Source organism: Loxodonta africana, chromosome 10 (assembly GCF_030014295.1).
Source record: "Loxodonta africana isolate mLoxAfr1 chromosome 10, mLoxAfr1.hap2, whole genome shotgun sequence".
In the NCBI taxonomy this organism is placed as follows: domain Eukaryota; kingdom Metazoa; phylum Chordata; class Mammalia; order Proboscidea; family Elephantidae; genus Loxodonta; species Loxodonta africana.
Genome location: NC_087351.1, coordinates 54461333 through 54473996, shown reverse-complemented (window position 1 = coordinate 54473996; position 12664 = coordinate 54461333).

Below are 12664 nucleotides of genomic sequence, written 5' to 3'. Positions count from 1 at the left end.
ATGATTTCTAGTTGTTTATTTATTTTGAGATTTTATACTTGTATTATTTTCAATTTTTCTATTGCTTTGTCTGCATTTCCCCTGATTTTGTCTGTATTTTCCATAATTTTGTCTATTTTTTCCTTATTTTTGTCTGCATTTTCCTTCATCTATTGGGGAATCCTGAATATTAGAGTTTTGAATTTCCTATCATGCAGTTCCAGAGCCTTTTCTTCTATTGAAGGTCATCTTGCCTTTTATTTTGATCACTTTCTGGAGCCATCCTGTCCTTTTTTTTTTTTTTAAATATGTTTTGATATTGTCTGCTGTCTCCAGGGCATTCAGGAATTACTTTCTTCATTTATTGATTATAGATTTGTTTGTTTCATCCTGCTTTTTTGTTTTATTTGGTTATGTCTGGGAAGCCAAGCTGGGCATGTTTTGTTGCTTGCTCACCTGTGGGCAGGATACTTCTCACTACCTTCTCCAGGTGGGCAGGGCCAGTCACTCAGCTACGGTGCAGCAGAGCAGGTCCAGCGGGTGTGGAGGGGTGGGAGGGGGAGTAGTTTGTGGCACACCTCATACAGGGGAGAAGATTGGAGTGAAAAAGCATGTATCCCTGGTTACCAGGTGCTCTATCTCCTGTTGGAAGCTCTGTGAAGTTGTCTTCCCATATTCCCTGTCTGCATTCCTTGTTGGCTGTAGTCCAAGATGGCCAATTCATGCCACATTAGCTGGTAGGGGACCTCCACTCCATAGCTCTCTTCATTCTCTGTTCTCTGTCACTTTCTGTCTTAGTCATCTAGTGCTGCCATAACAGAAATACCACAATTGGATGGCTTTAACAAAGAGAAATTTTTTATCTCACAGTCTAGTAGGTTGCAAATCCAAATTCAGGGCATCGCCTTCAGGAGAAAACTTTCTGTCTGTGTTGGCTCTGGAGGAAGATTCCTTGTCCTTAATCTTCCCCGGTCGAGGAGCTTCTCAGGTGAGGGAACCCGGTGTCTACAAGATGCACTCTGCTCCTGGTGCCACTTTCTTGGTGGTATGAGGTCACCAACTCTCTCCTTGCTTCACTTTCCTTTCATCTCTTGAGAGATAAAGTGTGGTGCAGGCCACACCCCAGGGAAACTCCCTTTTGGATCAGGGAGGTGACCTGAGTAATCCTTTTAACCTCAGGCAGAGATCATGATTTATAACACATAGGAAAATCACAAAATGGACGACAACTACACATAGCCTAACCAAGTTGACACTCATTCTTGGGGGAACACAATTCAATCCATTAAACTTTCTTATTTCATTCAGTGCTCGATCAAGTTTTTTATTCCTTCTTTTGATTCTTAGGGTTCCAGGATTGACATTTGTACCAGTTTTACTTAGTTTTTCAGGTCTTTACTGCAGAAGGACAGCATAGTGCTACTGTCTTTAGCGCCATGTTGGCTCTGCCTCTACAACACACATTTTTGGGGCACACAATTCAATCCATAAAATTTCATCCTTCAGTACCTAAAAAAATTCAAGTCCTTCCCACATGCAAAACACATCACATTATCCCAAAAGTATTAAATCAAATCCAACTCCAAAATCTCATCTTCTGAATAATAGAAATAATAGGCACATTCCATCTTGAGGTAAAATCCCTCTTCTTCTGTGAACCTATGAAATCTAGAATACAAGTTATCTGATTCCAAAGTACAATGGTGGAACAGACACAAGGTATATGTTTCCATCATAAATGGGGGAAATTTGAGGGAAAGAAGGAATAAAGAGCAATGAGCAAAGTCAATAACCCAGCAGTACAAATTACGTTAGCTCTGAAAGCTTGAAAATAACCCTCTGTTCTCCAGGACCATCTGGACAATGGAACTGCCCTCAAGACTCCAGGTGTAGGCCACATCCTCTGAATTCTGGGTGAAGGCCCCTCAGTCCTGGGATTCAGCTCTGTCTTCCAGGCCCACTGGGATGACAACTCTGCTCCCTCAGCTTTGAGTGGTCCCATTCTCCTAGTGCATCTGAGTGGCAACATCATTCCCTTGGGCCCTGGCAGGCCTTGTTCTCTTACCCTTTGGGCATGGCAGCCCTGTCCACTCAGCTTTGGGTGGTGACCACATTCTCTAGGCCTTTGGGCATGGCAGCCCTGCCCCCTTATTTTTGGGTGGCAGTGCAGTGGCATCACTAGGGTTGGTGTCACCAACTGCAGTAATTCATGATGTCACCACCTTCATGGACCTCTTCCCATACCAGACCATACAAAATCCTCAGTAATGTTTATTATTAATTTTAATCATAGAATAATAAGTGAATAATAGAATATAGTTGTAAATTGCTTAAACGTAATAGTTCTTAGATTTTATAAATACTAACAACAAAATTGTTTTGTAAAATCTTTCCACATTGAATTACAACATCATTAGTCACATTATTAGTCCCTTTTTTATTTTTTGCCTTCTTTTCCTTTAATTACTATTTCATTCTCAAAAAAGTTATTGATATAGATTCACAAATACCACTTACCATAGTATTGTAGCCAAAACACCAGAAAATTTGACAGAATCAGCAACTATAAAAACACCAGCAGCGATGAAACAAGTGTGTGCTTGTAGCATGTGTAGAGGAAACCAAGTGGTTCGAAGTGTCATTGTAATTGGGTAATAATGAGCTCTGAACAGAGCTCATCAGAAGTTTCAAAAAGAAAATTAACACAGTTTAAGCCTTGCAGGTATGTTGATACATGTAAGCTGGGCTTATGAAAATTGTTTTTGTTGTTATAACTAACTACAGGGATGTATTTATTAAAAACATTAAATTTCTGCTGAAACAGTACACGAAAATTTTATAGACAGTCATTTTGCTTTCACCCCTTCTGACAGTGTCACCCAGTGCAGTCTGCACACCCCACACACCCATAGTGCTGAACCGAGTCGGTGAAGATCTGACTCTTTGAAACCTAGGACCCTGTGGCTCCACCCTTTGAAACTGCGGTAGCCCTGCTTCCCACTGAGGCAGTGCTCCTTCCAACAGTTCTGCTAATCTCCAAACTGCTCCAGGGATGATCTTTTTCTTTTCTTGCAGGTCAACAGAAGTTTGGAACCAAGCTGCTCAATTAGCCCATTTCCAGCCTGTAGAATTCCAGGAGGTAGGCAGCTTTCTTTCATTTTGTACTATTGTCTCTTTCCCTTTCAGTCTAAGCTAATGAGATTTCTGCTATGGCAGTTGAATGGATCTATCAGTCACAGGCTTAATCTTTTCAACAAAAGCTTGAGTCACCAAGTCCTTGGTGAGAGTTTCAAGCATGTGTCCTTAATTTGTACAAAAGAATTTTCCAAATCTGTAAGCCCTGGTTTCATTTTGCACAGTTTGTTTTTAAGTCTATCTCTGTCTTCCCACATACTGGTGGAGAAACCATGCTGTCACTTTAAGATCTTGCTTAGAAATCTCCTCAGCCAAATACCCAAGTTCATCACTTACAATTTCTACCTTCCACCAAATGTTTGAACATAAATTATACAAGTTCTTTGCCATTGCATAAAAAGTATCACCCTTCCTCCATTGTCCAATTACATGTTAATTACTTTTCAAGCCTCACCAGAAGCATACTTCATGTCCACATTTCTAGCAACAGGCCATATGTATTCTCTAAAATGATAGAGACTTTATAGACTTTCTTTCTACCTCTCTTCACTTCTTTCTGAGCCCTGACCAGAATTGCCTTTGATGTCCATAATTCTACCAACAGTCTCTTGAAGGTAATCTAGGGCCTTATTATGAAGCACAACGAAATTCCTCCAGATTCTACCCATTACCCATTCTACCCATTACCCAGTTGAAAAACACTTTGACATTTTAGGTATCTTTTAGAGCAGCACCCCTCACTTCGGTATCAAATTCTGTTTTAGTTATCTAGTGCTGTTATAACAGGAATGCCACAAGTCGGTGGCTTTAACAGAATTTATTTTCATTTAGGAGGCTTTTGTTGTTGTTAGATGACATCAAGTCTGTTCCGATTCATAGTGGCCCTACGCATAACAGAACAAAATGCTGCCTGGCCTGCCCCATCCTCACAATCATTGTTATGTTTGAGCCCATTGTTGCAGCCACTGTGTCAATCCATCTCATTGAGGGTTTTCCTCTTTTTCGCTGACCCTCTACCTTACCAAGCATGATGTCCTTCTCCAGGGACTGGTCCCTCCTGATAACATGTCTAAAGTATATAAAATGAAGTCTCGCCATCCTCACTTCCAAAGAGCACCCTGGCTGTACTTCTTTCAAGACATACTTAATTATTTTTCTGGCAGTCCATGGTATATTTCATATTCTTTGCCAACACCATAATTCAAAGGCATCAATTCTTCTTTTTCATTGTCCAGCTTTTGCGTGCACTCAAGGCAATTGAAAATACCATGGTTTTGGTCAGGCATACATACCTTAGTCTTCAAAGTGACATCTTTGCTTTTTAACACTTTTTTTAGGAGGTTAGAAGTCTGAATTCAGAATATCAGCTCTAGGGACAGGATCTCTTTCTCTCTCTCTGTAGACTCTGAGGAGAATCCTTGCCTCTTTTAAGCTTCTATTTCTAAGCTCCTTGGCAATCTTGTGGCATATATCTTTCCCTCCATTTCTGCTTACTTGCTTGCTTCCTTAATCTGCTGTTTTATACCTCAAAAAACATTGACTTAAAATGCACCCTACACTAATACTGCCATATTAACATAACAAAGAAAACCCATTCTAAATAGAATTATAACTACAGGTATTAAAAAAAAAAATGGTTGCTGTCAAGTCAATTGCGACTCATAGTGACCCTATAGGACAGAGCAGAACTGCCCCATAGGGTTTCCAAAGAGCTGCTGGTGGATTCAAATTGCTCTCCATTTGGTTAGCAGCCAAGTGCTTAACCACTGCACCACCGGGACTTCAACCACAGGTATAGAGGTCAGGATTTACAATACATATTTTTGGGGGCACAATCAGTCCATAACAGATGGTAATGTATTGAATAGATCAACTGAAACATATGATTTAATTATACACACAATGCAAGGATATGTATTTCAAGAAGGTGTGTTTGTGTTTAGAGGTTAGAGGACGGTATGTGTTATTATCAGATCTGGCACTGACTACTAAGAGTTTGAAGTGCATATTGCTATGTGCACCAGCTCATATGGATTTTATTTTTCAGTGATTTGTTCAAAGTTAGCTATTGTGTTTTTGTCATCCTACTGAAAGCTTTGAACCAATATATTGCCTTGTCCTAAAAAAATTAACGAGAAAGAAAAAAAAAATGGTGTCTTAATCCATCCCCTGCTTCTTTATCTTCGTCTTTTTTAAACTAGTTCCTAATTATCTACAGAAGTTCAAACTATTTTCTTCATCTATATATTCAGATAAATAATCATTGGGTTACAAAAATTGTGTGAGCTTTGGAGACAGAGAGACTTAGCTTTAGAACCTGCATCTGCCATTTAAAAATTGTGTCATGCTGGGTAAGAAATATACCTTCACTTTACCTCAGTTTCTTCATCTGTAAAATGAAGACCATAACATCTATCTGAAAGAGTTGTCAGAATAAATTAGGTAGAATATTTTAAACGCTTAGCAAATATGACATACTGAAATTATTTTTAAAAATGTTTTGTTCTTTTGCAGTCACGTATTGTTATACTCTTACTTCTTTTTCTCCTAACACAATCACTGAACAGTAAAATAGTCAACTGCACTAGATTACTCACTGTCTTCTGTAATATCTGGGCTCTGTGACTTTGATCAAGCCATTATGTTGCTGAGAATCCTGGAGGAACTGTTGATTCTCCTTCAAGGACCAGCTTAAAAGTGACTATGTTGTATTTATACCCTCTGCTCTTAACCCTCATGTTGTAGTGGTTAAGAGCTATTGCTGCTATCCAAAAGGTCTGCAGTTCGAATCTACCAGGTGCTCCTTGGAAACCCTGCAGGCAGTTCTGCTCTGTCCTATACGGTCACTATGAATCAGAATTGACTCAATGGCAACGAGTTTGATTTTTGTTTTTTTTTCACTCTTCACCCAGGTTCAATTAATCGTCTTTCCCTTTGTCCTCTGTGACCATTTTAGAGAACTTATCACACTGTTGACTGCATTATAATTATTTTTATCTATTTCTTTTTCTTTCAGCATATCAAATCACTGGAAGAACAGGAGTCGTAGGGAATAATTAGATAACACACATTCTTATATATGACCATTAACTTACGATTTTGTTTATGTTTTTGTACCAGTAAAAAATAAGCCACTCCCAAGGAGTCAATTCCAACTCATAACCACCCTATAGGATAGAGTAGAACTGCTCCATAGAGTTTCCAAGACTAAGTTTTTTTGTAAGCAGATCGCCACATCTTTCTCCCACGGAGAGGCTGGTGGGTTAAAACCGCTGACCTTTTGAACCGTTGACCTTTTGGTTAGCATCCGAGCACTGTAACCACTGTACCACCAGGGTTCCTTTCATTATCTACAGGTGGCATAAAAATTTTTAGCTGTATGCCTACTACAGTCAGTATTCAATAAAGAGGCTTATTTTTTACTGGTCAGTACAGCCTTATGAGAGGTAGTTTGGAGCTGACTGCCTGCATTTGAATCCCAGCCCGTCTGCTTTCTTAGAGGGTGAGGCTCCCTTATCTGTAAAATAGAGAGTTTAATAATACCATTTACCTCATTGAGTTATTATGAAACTTCAATGAGTTATTAATTTTGGTGGCACTAGAAGAACACTTAGAACATAGCAAGCACACTTGTTTATTAAGTAAAGAACTCTAAGAGTTCAGCTTTTGGAATCAGTCTATCTTTTAATATCTGAGTAAAACCATGGCAATTACTTAGCCTCTCTAAACAAATTTTTTTCTTTTACACCATGTAAGCACTATATTGTAATTTGGAGCCCTGGTGGTTCAGTGGTTAAGCATTTGGCTGCAAACCAAAAGGCTGGCAATTCAAATCCACCAGAAGTTCCTTGGAAACCCTATGGGGCAGTTCTCTGTCCTATAGGGTCACCATGAATTGGAATTGACTTGATGGCAATGGGTCATGTTATAATTTAACTGGGAGTATTAACTGAGACGATGCATACACAGGGTCCAGAATAAGATGAGCTCTCAATACATAATAATTACCATCATCATTATTATTTTATTTTTCTTAAATGCTCCATATTCTATTCATTTGTCACTGCACATTTTGAGAAAACGCTTTACTTTACCGTGTTGTCTTTCAGCCATCACACTATGTCATAAATTATGAGAAATAACGTCCATTATGTAAGTACCTTGAAACCAAATCAGGATTGCTTATACCCCCGATGGTCACTTACACATATTCTTGTTACGTAAACAGTTCCCAAAACAGAGCCCCTGAGGCCATGTGCAAATCATCAGTCTCACTGTTATCAATAAACTATGATGACAAGTTGCTGCAAATTGCCTGCAAACTCCTTGGTACCATGGTTACAAAACAAAACTATTAACCAGGATATGTGCTCTCTGGAGTGCGTGGGAGGGGGCACTGCTAAAATGCAATGCAGGTACTTAGCAAAACAGCTCTGTCCAATCTTAGACTTTGTGGGCTTAACCTTTAAAGTATATAATCAAAAACCCTAAAGAATGTTAAAAAGCAAATAATGAGTTAAGAAACAATTTCTTTCTTTCAAATAAGACAAAAGAGTAATACTTTAGTATAACAAAAGCTTATAAAAATCAATTGAAAGATCACTAAACCTCAAATAGAAAAATGGGATCTGTGTGTACATATTTTAAAAAAAAAAGGATAAGCACACGGTATAAGAATATTGAAATTCAGGATGAAAATGAAACAAATTAACACTGCAATTCAGCTTTTCCCTTCATAATGCTTTTTCTCATCTTTTAAAAAATAATAATTTGCATATTTAATATGGTTGGCAAAAATTAGGTGGGACAGACACTCTCGTATCCTGCTGATGGGAATATTAATTGATACGACTGAATTAGCCTGCATCTGGTAACCAGGTATCAATATTAGCTGTGTAACTCAAATATTTGTTTAAATGGAAATCAGGACTTCAAACTCTCCTCTTCTTTGATATTTAAGCTCTTACACAATCTTTCTGACCTTTTAAAATACAAATATTTAAAATCTTCAAGATAAATAAGTAGATTTACTTTTCTTTCATTTAAATAAAGTGAATATGAGCAATAGATATATTTTAGAAAATCCTCACACATAAGACATCATTGGTATTAACCTTTTACTCCTTTAATGTCTCAACATAGATATTAAATAATATTTTTAAATGCTCACTTTTGTTTTCTTTAAATTTGAGTATCTACCTGAGAAGAATTGTAATATAATCATATATCGTCAGGAAGCTAATGTTCTTATTTTGGTTTTGCCCCCCAAAAACTTTTTTTATTAATTAACATACTTTTCAACTCACTTCAATAATAAAAAAAGAAAAACTTCAATAGTTACTTCAAAATTTCCAGAAGTTGATTCTTTCCCCTTTTTCCTTCCTTTTCAACATACAACTTCACCTCTTCAGTTTCCCTGAGAAAACAGAAGTCATCACAACAGAAAACACCTCAACTTTCTCAAATCACACCCATGTACATCAGCCCAATTTTTCTCCTGATGTTCTTTGTTGTCTCTCATTCCCTCCGGCCTTCTCCAAGATCTTCCATCATTGAGTATCTCTGCTCTCTCACACATCTTCCTAATTTACCATTAAAATCTTATCTTCCTATTATCATTTTAAAAACTTAACAGAAAAGAAAACACGTAAAGCCATCTCTTATTCCCCTTCCAACTAACAGTTAATATTAATTTTCCCCTTCACAGCAAAACTTTTAAAAAAATGACCACTATTCATTAAATATCTCATGTTCACCTTGCAAGAACTCTCCTAATAACCTGCATCTAAATTTTGCCTTATCGATCTAATGAAACAACTTTTTCTTAGGGCACAGATGACCCATATCTATGTAAATTCAATGTAAATCTAATGAACATGTTTCACTCTTATTTTACTCACGTTTTCCTTCATTTTATTTCCTCCTTGAGAGAATCTCTTCCCCTAGTCTGTTTCAATTTTTCTCCTAACTTTCTGGCCATTCCTCTTGGTCTCATAGTGCTGCTGTAAAGGTTGGTGGTTTGAGTTCACCCAGAGTCACCTTGGAAGAATGGCCTGGTGATCTACTTCCAAAAAATCAGCCATTGAAAACCCTACGGAGCACAGTTGTGCTCTGACACACATGGAATCAACATGATTCAGAAATGGCTCAGCAGTATTTTTTTTTTTTTAATTAACGTTAGACTTCTTCAAAGCTCAGTTCTATGTCATTTTCTCTTAATATATTTCTATCTCTGTCATGACTACAGTTACACTCTATGTGCAGATGTATATCATGCCTTTATGTCTCCAGTTCACCCCTCTCCTTTAACACCTTCTGGCACATAATATATTAGCATTTTCTAGTACTATTCACACCTGATGACTTTTAAGAGGATTTCCTGAATGCCAGACCAACAGAAGCAGCGGGATATAGTAGAAAAAAGCTCTGCAAAGACAGATTTTTTTTTTTCAGACTCAGACTAATTATATGACCTTACAAAAGAAATTCAACTTCTACTAATGTTATCTGTCTCCTTATCTGTATGCAAATGTAGGATCTGCATTATTAAATAATCTCTAAAGTCCTTCCAACTCTTAAGTTTCATTATTCAATTTCAGCCTGACTGGTGCAATGCACTTGATACAGATATTCATAAGTAACTAGTCACCTTTTACTATAAAAGGTATCTCATTTATATAAATAACAGGAAATACATTTATAAGTTAAAGTAGTTTATAATAACTTTTATCTCCCCCCTTCCCTCCCCAAATGGGCTTCAGCATGACTTGGCAACAAGACAGTGTTCAAAAACAAAGGCAAAGAGTCAGCGGAATAGGTTGTAAAAAAAAAAAAAAAAAAGTTATATATTTAAGTGCTAACAAACTACAGCCAAATGTACTGGGAAACAAAACGTAGTGGGGAATCATGCTATAGAGAGAAGCTCAAAACAAAATACTAGGAATAACGTCGGAGGATGGCAAAATCGCCCAGAAGTGAACGAGATTTGCAGAGAAGGGTTCTGTTCCTGTATCTGCCTGTGTCAGAAGCAAAGACAGCACATCTTGAGAGGAACATGGATGATAAAGTTTCTAGCTTCACAATTTCCTCTAGGATAGATCTTCCCAGCTACAAATTGATATTACCTTACCGATACCATCTAGAAGAAAAAGAAAGCTTTTTAACAACATCCCCCTAGCCATTACTCCGTGTTCTGAATTTTTCTCTAGACTCTTCTTATATATAGGTCTTTTTATGCCAATCTCGAATTTAAAACTGAGACACAAAACTGCTTCCATGTAAAGCAACGAACACACAAACCAAAAAACAAAACCATTTATTAAACACAGAATTGAAAAAATGAATTATCCTTAAACCATCACAGGACCCAACAAAAACAGACCAGATTCCTGACCAAAGAAATCTGTTTGATAATAATTTTTTTGTTGTTTTAATTGCTAAATTTGTGGTAATGTGTTATGCAGTAGTAGGAAACTAGTACACAACTTACCAAACTACTTGCAGTTTTGGGGACATGTCATTTAATGTCATTTCTCTGTCTTATAACAACTAGTATTTCTGTTTAAAATGTTCTCTAACCCCACAATCCCGTTTCATGCCATAGTCAGCTACCTGATTTGGAAGAAGAATTCTTGAAGTCACATTTCCTTTGTGAAATCTTTTGAAAACATTGTGCTCCATTTTTCCTGTGTAGGTCTACTGCAATGCAATTATTTGATTCACATCTATGTTCCTTATTAAGCCCTATTTATTGAGGGTAAAAATAATAATAAAAAAAAAAAACTGTTGCCTTCAAGTCGATTCCGACTCATAGCAATCCTATAGGATGGAGTAGAATTGCCCCATAGGAATGGCTGGTAAGTGAATCCAAACTGCTGAGCTTTTGGTTAGCAGCTGAAGTTCTTAACCACTGCACCACCTTGTCTCCTTTAGCAACTGTATAATACTCGTATTTGTAATCTCAGTGACTAGCACTTTTGTCATTTGACTTAACTATGAGTAAATGAATAAATGAAATAAATGAATTATTTTAACTCGAGTTTGCTGTTTCCATATTCTACCTATTAATTTCATACTTACAAAATACCATAAAAATTGTGCTGCCTAATATAAGCAGCAGCAAGTAAATCAGACGACGAATTGCATTGGGCAAATCTACTGCAAAAGATATTGTTAACCCTTTCATGCCCGGCAGTACATACAGTGACCATGAACTTTTTTCAGCCTTTGGGGATTATTGGGGAGCTAATTTTTTGGTGGCACAGTGGTTAAGAGCTCACTTGCTAACCAAAAGGTTGGCAGTTCAAATCCATCAGTTGCTCCTTGGAAACGCTATGGTCATATTACCTACCAAACTACTACACTACCTCCCAAAAATGTAGACACACTCAATCATTCGAATGCTTCCATTAATGAAACTACTGATATCAACAAAAAATTCAAAGCAGAAAATACTTGGGCCACCAAAGGATTAAAGTTTTAAAAATCAAAGATGTCATGGTGATGACTGAGGGGCACCTGACCCAAGTTATGACCTTTGTGAAAGCTGGGCAATGAAAATGGAAGAGGAAAGAAGTGATACATTTGAATTGTGATGTTGATGAATAATGTTGAATATACTGTAGACTTCCAGAAGAACAAACAAATCAGTCTTAAAAGAAATGGAACCAGAATGTTCCTTAGAAATAAGAATGATAAATGAGACTTTGGCTTGCTTACTTTGGACATGCCATCAGGAAAGATCAATAGCTAGAAAAGGACTTCATGTCTGATCAGAGGAAAAGAGAGAAACTCTCAATGAGATGTATTAACACGATAGCCACAACAATAGAACAAACCTCCTAAAGATCATGAAGATGGCGCAAAACACAAAGCATTTCGTCCTGTTGTACGTAAGGTCTCCATGAGTCTGAGGCAACTTGACTGCAATTAACAACAACATAGGACAGTCACATAATCAAACACTTGTTTATAATTATCTGAGTGTAGAATATTACCTTGTTTTACAAAAAAATATACAATTTTGCATGATTTTAGTATATACTAAAAATTTCAGGAATGTCGGCAGTTTGTAAGAATAAGGAAGTTTAACTTGGTTTTGTTTGGCACTGTGTGGTGTTTGGAACTGTACAATGAGTTATTTGCTATTTTGGAAACCATGTCAGCATTGGCAACCCTGCTCATATTTCAGTTACCAATTCAGTATATTTGTAATAGCCTGTTTTAGTTATGATGATTCAGGGCTGTGCCTTCTAGCGTAATTGCTTCTCAGCACTTAGTTACTGAAATATTTCATTTTATTATGTTCCTTTCCTTTTGTTTTCCCTTTACGGTAGTGTTAAAACATCACATTAGTATTTTAAAATTATTTTTATAGGTCACGATATGTATGAATTTTATTTCAGAATAGTGAATTGGGTATTACAAAGTGGTGTTTCAGCCTGATAGAGTTAAGAATTGCTGGCTTACTCTGTTAAAGGTTTAAACTGGAGCAATAGTGGTATGAATGCAAAAGAGGAGCTTTGATTTAAAAGTTTCAAGCTGAATCAAT